Here is a 13,023-nt window from a genome sequence, read left to right on the forward strand (position 1 = left end):
GAGATGAGAGTGACTCTTGACGGACCAGATGGATGGGTCCATGGCAGGATCAATAACAGACACAGAGCTCCACTTTGACTCAGACGCCAGCAAGGTGGAGGAGGGGAACTGGTTTGGGCTGGTGGCTACCCAGCAAAGGCCTTAAAGATGAAAGAATAATGACATGACCCCCTTTCTCACCCAACCTAAATCCTATTGAGAACTTGTGGGCCCTTCTTAAACAGAAGATTTACGGTGAAGGAAAACAGTATGCCTCTCTGAACAGTGTCTGGGAGGCTGTGGTTGCTGCTGCACAAAAAGTTGATCGTCAGCAGATCAAGAAACTGACAGACTCCATAAATGGAAATCTTATAACTTATTGATAAGAAGGGTGGCTATATTGATTACTGACTCTTTTTTTTTTTTGGAAATGTCAGAAATGTTTATTTGCAAATTTTGAGTTGTTTGTTTATTATTCTCACTTAAACAGATGCAAATAAACAAGTGAGATGGGGGAATGGTTTTTCATTTAGTTGCATAATAATTCTGCATTCTGTTGCCCAATAACACATAGATATTCTCGTGAGAAAGCCAAAACCTCACTTTAATTTCCTAAAATATTCAGGTTTGAGGTTTATTAACATTGTGGATTTTGGAAAGCACTGTAGTTGTTCAATAATAAAATTAATCTTCAAAAATAAAACTTGCCTAATAATTGTGCACACAGCGTATAAATGTTTCTGCTTTCAGAGTTATCAAAATTTGTAACCCTCTCCGTATCTTTTATTAATATCTATTAGAATTTCTGATCCAAATAAAATAAAATAGAAAAAGAACATAGTTTATGTTCCAATCTGGGTCACAAAATCTGATGGGTCACAGAATTTGGTGACACTGGCAATAAAGACAGCCAAACCAAAGACAGCCATTTTGTAATACTGTAAACATATAAATATTTCAGCATTTCATTCACGTGTCCTCTTTCAGTGTTCAATGCCAGCTAATTTTATTAATAGGAACAATTCACGCAGACAAGTCAATTTCATCTGCTGCTGAACAAAGTCTGAGAAGAAATACTGAATTTCCTTTAGGATTCACCTATGAGAATAGTCCTCCCAAATGCGGCATAATGCTGCTAAGATTTTAATTGAAGAGAGCAGCAAACAGAACAACTTTTGGAACAGTGTGGGACTATAGATCAAAGAATAGGTCTGCACCAAGTATACCTGCAGGCTACCTCCATATAAAATATGTTCTGGATACAGCTCGCCAACATGTGCCTTTTTGAGTTCCAAATTGACAGTCTAGTGAATACTCCATAGTTACAGTAAAGCTTAAATAATCAATTTAATTTAACTGCAATTTCAACAGCTGTCAAACGTGAAGAATGCTCTATAAACTATCAAAATAAAAGCATGGCAGAAGTAAATACCTTGTTGTGCAGTATCCCAAATATAAATATGAAAAATAAAACTTTTTCTGTTTATTTCAGTGAAGATTTAGGCTTAATAATATACACAAAAACGCACACACACAGAGTCCACTGTTCTACTTGTTTATGAAGCTCGAGGTAGCTTTCATCAGCTGGATTTTCAGTCTGAGCACTCCCTGGATAATACTCACACACACGTGCACACACACGTATTATATGGAGAAATCTTCGGGTTGAGGGCTGTAGTAATAATTATTGAAAAAACGCATACACACACACACAAGCACAGTAACAGATCTGCTAATGTACAGAGACCGACACACATGATCTCACACACACACACACACACACACATATATATATATATACAAACAATATCTTGCAAAATACAGAAAAGCATATCACACTAGCTCTGCATTATCATCCAGAAACGTGTGTTTGTGTGTGTGTGTGTGTGTGTGTGTGTATTTGTGTATTTCTGTTCACTGTTTGATTGCTGCACTGTCTGTTTCTCTGTTGCTGGTTGATCAGTTGAGTTAAAACACTCAAAGTCACTCTCCTCAGTCACACAGCCCTCCAAAACCAGTTCCCTCCTACTTCACAGGCCTGCTCCACCACCGTGCTTCTTCACGCAGGGTGCACTCCTTGGTTTTTTTGTTTGTTTGTTTTTGTTTACTGCTCACCAGAACATCCAATGTGCTGAGTTCTTGAAAAAAACATTTTTTTCCTCACATGTATTAGAATGTATTATTTAATTGCCCTGTGGCCAAGCCAAACCATGGCTATTACATGGTAGAGTTGCACTTCAACCTGTAAAACCTGTGAGCAACATCTGTCTGCGCTTCCAGAAAAGCAAAAGCAACATTTCAGAGAGACGAGATGTAGATCTTTTGCACTCTGAGACTACCTGTGATGTGCTCTGTCTGTAGATATTATATTTGTGTAGGATGCATAGCCTATGGTAAAAATTAAGATCTTTCTCACGTTTATCATGTTTTCTTTTTTTTAGCACTGATTTTGTTGTTTTTATTACTAACTGGTGATCAACCATTAAACATAAAAAATAACCAGGATTTACAATATCATCCCTTGTTGGCTTCCTCTATCGTCTGTTTCTTTTAACTAACACTCAAAAAATGAACTAGGTGGACTGTTCGCCTCAGTTTTTCTTTTTAAGTTTATTTAAAATAATACATCTTTGTTAACAAATTGTTTTATAATAAACTAACTGTCTCTCTTGTTATCTTTACAAAATATTAATTGGTTCTTCAATCACAAAACATATAATTTAAGTACATTAATTAAAGTCAGTTATGGTTGAGAGAAGCTGGCAGCTAGCAGCCTAACGTAACACCAGCTGCCATAAAACTCCAATGAACAGGATTAGCTGGCTCGGACTGCACATGCGCAAATCCTACGTAAATATTTTTGGCGGTCGAGTTGCTGTTGGCCTTCTTTGCTAAGTTGGAAGAGGTAAGAGGACATTTCTTTTCAATCATACCAATTTTCAGTGTTCATATTAGTGTATATTATGTTTTTCATATCGACCATCATTGCTTTTTGTGTTTGTGCATGTTTGTACTTGTGTTTGTGCATGTTTGTAGAGAGCGAGTGGATCTTGGCTAACTTGCTAACCTCATATTAGCTGCATGATTCAGGTCAGTCCTCTTTTATCCCGCCGAGCCCTGCCAAACCTTTAAAATGTTACCACTGTGAAAACCATACCATAGTTGGTGTGTAAATATCGTTATTAAAACCTTAAATTTAATCTATGATTGTTGCACTTTGCACTTCTGCTTCCTGACAGTTCTACAACTGAGTCTTTGCTGGTGACCTGTTAAAGATCTGTTACTACATGTCTGTGTTTGAAGATTAGTCTTACTTGGGTTCCAGTCTGTATTTTCAGATGTAAGGCATTTACTAGTGCTGCTGTCAGCCATTTCAGAAATGTTATATTTACTGCTGAGACAAACCCATAAATTCCCTGCTGTCGCTTTTTATCATTGAGCCAGTGTAAGGCCTTTATTGTGACACAAATATAGGAAATGCTACATGTTTGCATACAAAAAAAAACTGGTTAAAACTGATTTAAACAACCAGATATATTGAACCATTAGCGAGCACACCAATCCTCAGCGTAACGTTATACGTGCTGAAAAGCATCGGCAAATGGCTGTAAGCTTGAAGTAACGTGACCATATCACATTCAGCTCACGTTTTGTCTGGTGTTCGGCCAATACATTACATTTGTAGTGTTTCTGAAGTGTTAGTCAAGATGTCAGTATTTTTGTCTGTAGAAACATTTCTTATTATTGTTATTACTTGGGGGAAGCCGTGGCCTAGAGGTTGGCGAAGCAGCTTGTGATCAGAAGGTTGGTGGTTCGATTCCCCCACTGGACGGGCAGGAAAAATTTGAGTGTGGTTGGGTGCTTGATGCAGCCCACTTCTCCTGTGTGTTTCACTGCGTGTTAACTGTGTGTTTCAATCAGTGATGGGTTAAATGCAGAGAAGTAATTTCCGATCTTGGGATTAATAAAGCAACTTAAATTTAAAAAAAAAAATTTTTTAAAAATTATTAAAAAGCTTAATTCTTTTGCTCTTGTTCCAAACAACGTATAGATTTTAGATTTAAAATGTAATGAACGTCATTAGTTACAATAATAACTTCTTACTGCTGATAATGTAAATAATTGTGCAAGACTGTAAATACAGTGTGTGTTTTTGTATAGTGTATTCAAAAATTAGTGCCCTGCTATTTGTACCTTCATTTGCTATCCTTGTGCTGCTGTGACACTGAGGTTTCCCCTACAGCAGGACTAGTAAAGGTTTATCTTATCTTATGACTCTATTTAACGAGCCTTGTCATGTTGACATGCAGAATCTGCTCAATCTGTACAGCATGTGAACAGACAGACTCTTCTAAATAAAACTGTTTTTTAAGTTAGGTTTCCTTGACTGATATCCCTTTTGTTGCAGTTATTGTATTCATATTTGAACGTGGCAGTGTAAAGGTTCACAGAGATGGTGGCCAGGACCTTAGTACACGGGAGGCAGGAGGACGTCTGAGACAAAAGCCAGTGATCACAGAGTTCAAGATCAGATGGTCAGGCCTGCTCACTATGGCGCAGGTATGAAATGCTTCCCGCTTTTCACATTACACTGTCAGTGTTTCAACTGCCAATGTGAAAGAGCTGGCTGCTGTAGCATTATGTAAATCTTTATCATTTTGTGTAAAATATAACCATGGCACTGGAAACATGTTTGAGTTGTTTAGAGCACAGTCCGTGAAAGCATCTCTGTTGATGGCTCTTAGGGCAGCTACAGAGTAGTAGTACCAATAACACAGTAATGATAAACAATCAACAAAAATTGTGTTGTGTGTGTGTGGATATTTTGTTTTCAGGCAGAATCAGAACTTTGTTATAATTATAGCTTCCCTTATCTCTCGACCACCACACTGCCCAGTTCAGAATTCAAGAAGAAAGAAGGCTCGGCAGGGAGGAAAATTAGCATAATCGTGGCCCCATTGCACAGGTGTGTTTTATTTTGTTATTTTTAGAAAACATGGAATTACAAGCTGATGTTGACTCATCTGTTTTAATTGATGTAGGAGCTAGTAAATACAATAACATGTGCTGCACATGTACATTTACAGTCGACATTTCACCATTCCATATTGTCTTTATAATGAAACTAAGAAAAGACAAGGGACTGTATCCTCAAGGCACTTTCATTCTTTTAATCTGAATGATGACCTGAACTTGAAAAAAAAAACAAAAAAGAAACAGAAATAACTGGTTGGTAATTTTTATAGTTTGTTTGCCAACTAAATTAAACCGCATATTTAATAACTAATGTTGTTAGTTTGTTGTGGAATCTGTTTGTTTATTATGAAATCTAATATGAAGCTTAGCAAAAGTTCAGTCATGAGGACTACCTCTTTGCGCATGCCCTTTAAGTCACAAGCGTTTTCTTGTGATCCTTTAGTTCCACTGTCATTCTTCCCTCTTCCAATCACAGCCTGTCACGTTTTCACCAAAGTGTTCTCTCTCTCTCCACTGTCATTCAGCTGTCTGTTCAGCCCCCTGAATATATGCATCCCACCTCCACCCGTTCACCATCACTACTGCGATGTCTGGCCATCTTCAATCAGATCCTCCATTTTCAAGTTACCCTTCCACGCAGTCAGCATCACTCCTCATTACCATCACCAATGTTTAGACTCTGGGGGTGAAGTCTCCTTCGCATGGAAGCACCTCATTCGTTTGAGAGTTTCCCATGTTGATCTACTTCCTGCCGCAGTCTAAGCGTCAAAGTCTATTTTGCTCTTCACAATAAATTCATTTGACTTTAATTATCTCATTCACTTTTCTCTTTAATAGTCTCCCTGGATTGAAATATAAACCATGCATTCTGTTAGGAAAAACTGTGCAATCTAATGCACTGCAATACAACAACACTGCCATGCATTCTTCTTTCGCAAAGTTTATATTAAGTTTTTGCTGCCAATGTCAGGTGGTATACTGGGGTGCATTATATTATGTGTTCCTAATATTGTGTTAATACACGTATGGGAGGGCAAAGTATTGGCGATGTACAAGACTAAAAAACTGAAAATGTCGAGGCATAGTAAGTATTTTTCATTTGGAGTTGTTGTATTAGATTGCATTGGACTGTACATGTTACTATTAACAAGCGTTTGGTGAGTTTATACTAAATAATATAAACTTGTATCTAAACTTTGTCAGAACCAGTCCATGCGACTTTATCTTATTATTTTTATACACATAGTACTGTTTGTAGTATATTGCTATTATCATTAAATTCAATACTTATTCTTTAGAGTTCTATAAAATCTGTTCGAGGTGTTAAACGCTTGAATAACTTGAATTACTACAGCATCAGCGCTGACGGACATGATGCCACTAACTCTGTGGCCAATACTGGAATATTGATGAAAAGTGTTGGATTTTCGCATGATTTGGGATTGCCCATGTAGGCACACTCTTAGCTTAAAAGCTCGTCCCTCAACTTTATCCAGGTGGACTTCCAACCACGGTACAGATGCTTAAAAACAAACCGTATGAATGAGCCAACCATTGATTTGGGTGCTGAATGCTGAATTATGCTTTTACAAAGAAACTGCAACTGCGAGCGTGTTGTATTGTTAGATATTTAGATAGTTCGATAATACTGACACATAAAGAGATGTTTAGTTTGATTTTTATGTCGCATTAAGGCTCATACTACTAATTAGAGATGCACTGAAAGCAATTTTTAAAAATGTTATTAAACTTTAGCGTTTTCTCTCAAAATGAAGTGCTTTGGAAATGGAAAGAACTACAAATAACAATTAACTGAAAATGAGCTGTGCACCCAACTTTATCTAATATATTTTAATTTACTAAACAAAACTAGGTGTAACAGTTTTATATAACAAAACAAATGTCAGTCACTTGTATCATTTTACAGCATGCTTATAAATTCACCTGGACTGAGGTAATTTCTCAGCCTCTTGATGACCTTTTCTCTGGTTAGTTTCCGCACTGCAGGCAGGGGGATTTTCCTCCTGGGCCGAAGCTAACTTCTGCTGCTAACTTCACTTTACAAACAGAGGTGAAACAGCATACGGTAGCTCCACTTGGTCTTGAGAAGTCATAGCATTTATTTGCCGATTGACCGTGACTTCCGATGGACGTCAACTCAAAGTTATGGCTAACTCCGCATACACTTCTGCTTTGCGGCACACATGACGTCACTCGCCTCTTGCTTTCGCTTCACCACTCACTCCTTCCGCATTCACATACATATGGCTCTATTTCTTAAAATAGTCACGCTACTCTGGTAACACTCTATTCTCAACTATGGAGAACAGCTGATCATGAATTCCATAATATAATTTTCCTTGTAACTGCTTTGGCGTTTTCGTAGGAGAGGCTGCTGGCTCGTGTCTGACACTGAGCTCTAGCTAGCTTAAGCCGCTAGCTGCAACCTTCACTCACAGTGAAGAACTTTCACGGATAAAACACGTTAGCGTGCGACTGCGACCGAGGCCACGTTATTGCCTGTGCCGCTGTGCATACAATGTGGTGCAGGCTTGGAATCAGAGATTCGGGAGACCGACCGGCTAGTCTCCGGTACGGGGCGAGAATGCTGAAAATCAACATCTCTAATACTAACTGTTAGTATTTAGCCATGATGCAACATCATGTTGCCAAAAAATGGCTTATTAGGTTGCACATTGCTGGATGATTTTGAAGAGATTCATTTATTGTTTGATATATGTATTTTTTCTATCAGTCAATTAGCTGTTGGGGTTTTGGAAAAAACAGTTGTCTTATTACCAACAGTCCACAACCCAAAGATAATCATTTTACTGTCACAGAGAACTAAAGAAACCAGAAAATATTTACATTTACGAAATGGGAAACAGGGAATTTTTCCATTTGTTTATTTAAAATGGCTCAAAATGACTAATAGAAGTAGTTGTTAATTATTTTCTGTAAATCAACCCATCAATTTATTAGTTAACCAAGTAGTATTTGCAGGTCAAATCAAATATGTTGTACTTATGGTGCCATGTGTTACTACATTATTTTCAAAGCAAGTGGACCAAAATATAATTTAATCAGTGCTGTGCTGTTGGTGAATAATGGAAATAAAAATATGTTTCTTATACTAGACTCATTTGAGTGGAACCTATTGACCTATTATTGAAGTAGAATTATGTCAAACTAATTAGTAAGACCTAAATAGAATGAAAATCTGATTTTTAAATTAACTGAACTTAAATTGTTTTACTGCTACAACATGCACACTGAAAGAACAAATATAAAGTATGTAGTCTTTAAGCATATTATTTAAATCCATACAACTGACGCAAGTTGGGTGAGCTTAACTATCTCTTGTTGAACGGAAGTAATTTGTTTTAGTTGACCCAATAATTGCGTATTATGTGTCTAACCTAATTCAGTTTTGTGGAGCCTGTTGACAAAATAAATTTAATTAAAGTCAGTGTTTCATTTTTTTTTTTGAGTGCAGATGCTCTATTTTGTTATACTATACTATACTATAAAGTGCCCTACACTCATTAACTAGTATAGTCAGTTAATGACATACACATCCATACATATAACCCAAATTCCGCGTACACTTACACATATAGTGTAGTATCCAGTTTTTTACTGTGTCAGTATTATAGTCGGATGCTGCCTACAGCTCAATGATAAATATCTGTATGTATGTACATTACATTTTAGATTAGCTATATACACTATACAAAACAGCCTTTCTGCTTCTGTGCAAGCAGACCACAACAGCTTTTTTATCACCTCTCTCATTATAAGTGTGAAATGATGCTGATGATGAACAACCCGACTTCTTCACCTTCACTAGTCAAACATGACGCAGAACAGATGGAGCAAGCATCAACATATATCAAAACAACAATATGAAGAATGTTTTAAATGAATAAGTAAGACCATTTATAATAGATTATTTTACTCAAGGTCACAGTGAACACACTTTTGATCTTCACATTACCTTACTGACAGCCACCTTTGTACATCAACTTCAAGAAGAATGATTCAACTTTAAAATTTCCAGAATTGTATAGTCCATGTAAGATTTTCCATGAAATTTAACCTGAACATTCTATCTCGTTATCCCACAGCGTAATCACTGACTGGCACAAAGATATTGTTCGTATACCTGTTGGAAAGTGTGGTGAAGTGACCACGGACATATGCTCTGTTTTCCACTTGGAAAAAAGAAACTAAGACAAACACTACACTGAAAGTTCCCATTTGCAAAACTGCAGAGTGCACAAAAAATTACGGCATACTTTACATGAGGGCAATTACAGATATCACAGGACCTTAGTGGTAAATGTCCAAAGAGTCCCACTAGAATTGCAAGAGACAGGGAAGATGTGAAGGAAAAGCCTGTCACTGTCTCGCTGCTCTGCTCTTCAATACAGTGTGAATGTTTGTGGTTACAATACTCCACACCGGTCTGCTATTATCTTTATCTTTCAAACACACACACACACACCTGACACACATGCACATGCACACAAAGCTACAGAGAGAGAGAGCTTACTCACTCATACAAGACAATTCCTCACAAACACAGGAACCTTTTTTTCCCCAAAAGTCAGGTGTTCTTTTTAATCAATATCAGAGTTAACACTTACAACTCGAATAGGCACATGTAAGGGAGCATTTTCAAAGTATGTGCAGGAACACTTTAACACAGGAACATTTTAACGTCAGTGTTATTTCATTCACAATAAACTGCCCCAATAACAGACTGCAGGAGAGTAACAGTTATAATCATAGTACACAGCAGTCTGGAACTGAATATAATCAAAGTGGGATTTTGTATAATGAATGGTATTTTACATTTGGGAGATATGTACATGACAACACTCGGGAAAGCAGTTGTTAATACGCATATGTAAGTGGCATTTTCTCCCCCTTGCAGTTTGATCTGCAACCGCCTTCCAAGGCTGAATAACTCAACTTGAGTTTTCCTTTTTTTCCCCTTCTCTTTTGTTCAGCCCACTCCCGAACAAAGCCCCATCTCCTCATATCTCCCTCCATATACATTAAAATAACAAAGGTTTTATGCGAAATACATTTTTGCACTTTCGGTCTCTATACTGCAACTAAAAAATACGTTACGAAGTGTACATTTATCTGCAAACCAAGTCTCCAGTACAGTGAATGCCACTCTCTCCATCCAAAACAGCTCATTTAATCAGCTCTACTTAACGGAAGCGGTAACATTGTAGTAAATTAAGATTCAAAAGATTATTATTTTTTTTATTTCTGTAAACACGGCATTATTCGGCATACAATTCGTTTACAAACGCTGAGCCATTCTAAATAAAATCAACTTTTCTAACATAGCTGACCCGTCCGCTCATCCAGTTGTATAAAGCGGTGCCTCTTACAGGCGGACCGGTTAGAAAAGTTGCATTAAAGCACAGGTGTTACCTTTACGTCTCCGTTTTTACTGGTGTCGAACTGAAGAGCGGCTAAGGATATTTTAATACCACGAAAACATGCCTCGTGTATTACACATTCTCATACCAAGCAGCAATGACCTGTCTTATTTAACCGACAGAATGGCACAGGTCGTGAATACGACACTAAGTTAACTTTTGAATGTTCGTAAGCATTTGAACATAACTTGTTTCATTATACACCCTATGTTTTTATTTTATTTTAATTGATGTTATTTTATGTTATTTTATTTTACTCCTTTATTTATGTATTTTATGTTGGTCAGGGGTGTCCTACCTGTCCGTCCCAGTGCGAGGATCCTCATCTCTTATTTCACAGCCGTCGTGCTGTTGCCGCTTGTTTTTTTTTCCACTTTTTTTCCCCCACAAAAAAACTTCTTCCAGTTGTGCAGCTTGTCGACTTCAATCTCGGCGATAAAAGAAAACTGCGCAATCAGAAAAAACACATTTGCTGCATCCTCGTTTTCACTATTTTAGTCACGTTTCTAAACGAGTATTCCAAATGATCTCAATGAGAAAGACCGGAAAAAAAACCGTTTTGTTTGTTTGCTTTTTTTCAGCCGTGGAGTGCACTGTGTGTGTGTGTGTGAGTGTGTGTGTGTGTGTGTGGAGAGAGAGGCTCGAAAATACAATACGAGGCAGCGCGGCGCGGCTATCAGAACAACGCACAAGTGAAGCGTTGCTCCTGGAGACACACGCAGGGTGGACTCGCCTGTGTCCACAGCAGAGAAACTACCGCCAAACTGTCACAGAGTCTATCAAACCTTTGTGTTTGCTCGCCCAAAGCTTCCTTTTCTTTTGGAAAATAAATCGCTCAGGTGGTGAAACACCTTTCCCCTTTGCTCTCTGCTCGCGTCGTCACGGCAGCCTGGCGCACGCGCCGGCTACAGGAGCACCAGACTGTGCACAACAGGAACGGGAAACGGGGGAATAGAGAGAGAAGAGGCGAGAGTGTGCTCCGGTAAAAAAAGACTGTCCTCTGTTATTGCTGCCCTCTGCAAGTGTGCGCCAGCTCATCTCCTCCTGCTAAAAGATGATGATACGCCAAGCGAGGCAGAAACGGGAAGCTGGGGATCCCCTGCTGCGTCCAATCCTGACGTCTCTACCGGCGTGTGTGTGTGTGTGTGTGTGTGCGTGCGTGCGCGCGCGCGCGTGTGTTCGTGTGTAAGTGAATGATCGGTACGAGTGGTGGTTGTTGGGTGGTAAAGGGTCAGCCGTGACTCTGAACTGTGCGCCCTGACTGCGACAAGTGACGGCGGAGAGCGAGAGCAGCACATGTAAGACAGCTACTTAACGACGGATGTTTGGATTTCTTTTTTTCTTTCTTCTTCTTCGTTTTCAGTATGACAGTCTGCATGCAAGCAAAAACAACAACGACACAAAAAACTTAAATAATAAAAAAAAAACTAAGACAAACAAAATAAAACAACATAATTATTTGTGTGTGTATGAGTTTGCTCTGGAGATCAGCACATTGCCAATGTAATTCAGAAGTAGGCCAGTAGGCATCATAGCATCATATGTTAATATCATTATAGATAGGAACAATTTATTTAGTACAGTAGCAATTTTACAATTAATGTCAGAGTCATATAATCTGGCACAGTCAAACTCTTAATTAGCGAGTTACTAATTCAGCATCAAGATTTGCCTCTCAGAATAAAGTTGTCTTTATTAATGTATTCATTCTGTTCCACAGAATGAGAAAGCATCTACACCGACGTGGTCAGCTGTTCCACAGAGATGAGTGTGTCTGAGCAACAGCAGAAAGATTATTAGGTAAGTTATGTATTACATTACTGTTTCTAATTGTCTTTTAACTAATCCATGTGCATTTTTTTAGTCAGAAGCGAAAATAGTGTAATAGCGTATATGTCTGACTGTCAGTTGGAGACTCGGGCACAAGACACATCTGGTGAGTAATTTGTGGTGTGTTTGGTTGTTAATTATGAGCCAACTAAAAGACACACAGTAAAGCTCTGGTGGTGTGTTTGTTTCTGCAAATGGCCGCGTTACTCAGTTATTGCTGTCTACCTGCATCGGATCATAACCATTCTCATTTTAACAGTTCTCACGGTTCATGCTTGGACATTACGAAGGCAGGATATTAAAAAAAAATGGGAAAGAAAACAGTGACGTCTGGAAGACAGCACAGTTGGAGATTTATGAAAGTTTTCTCACTTTTTTTGTGATCAGCTGCAAGGCACGCAGTATAAAGCTTACAAAGTACAAAGAAGAGCACAATCCCATCATCTATCACACCTGGCAATAAAGCTTTTGCATTGAAAATGTAATGAAACACTTACATTTTAACCATAATAATGTAAAACGACAATGGGCTGGAACTTTAATATGGTAATATAGTGATTGATAGTATCATCAAGTCATTTCCACATTATTTACTATGTGAGTGACCAAGAAATTGTGTATTTGTTTACTTTGTAATACAATCCAGTAGAACAATTCTCCAATACCGTGTCGGAGGAGTTCATTTGTGTCTATATGAATTGTTCAAGAAACTGTAGTGAGAGTGGACTCGATCGTGTGGTGTGCATCGCCGTGTTCCCTCCCGTTCCCTCCCATC

At 38.2% G+C, this 13,023-nt stretch overlaps 1 protein-coding gene and 1 long non-coding RNA gene across 4 annotated transcripts in view; one reads left to right on the top strand and one right to left on the bottom strand.

Moving 5' to 3' along the window:
- tenm3 (teneurin transmembrane protein 3) overlaps positions 1-11,555 on the bottom strand; it is a 293,504-nt gene extending 281,949 nt beyond the window's left edge. For all 3 annotated transcript variants that reach the window (XM_046399608.1, XM_046399625.1, XM_046399602.1), the window contains exon 1: positions 10,717-11,555. The gene's annotated coding sequence lies outside the window, so the exon portion shown is untranslated. The remainder of the gene's footprint in view (positions 1-10,716) is intronic.
- On the top strand, positions 2,614-4,648 carry LOC124064861. The gene is made up of 3 exons (XR_006844328.1): positions 2,614-2,884; positions 3,016-3,069; positions 4,388-4,648. It is a non-coding gene; the product is annotated as an uncharacterized LOC124064861 (long non-coding RNA).
- Positions 11,556-13,023: the final 1,468 nt, after the last annotated feature.

The sequence above is a fragment of the Scatophagus argus genome, chromosome 2 (assembly GCF_020382885.2).
Source record: "Scatophagus argus isolate fScaArg1 chromosome 2, fScaArg1.pri, whole genome shotgun sequence".
NCBI classification, from domain to species: domain Eukaryota; kingdom Metazoa; phylum Chordata; class Actinopteri; family Scatophagidae; genus Scatophagus; species Scatophagus argus.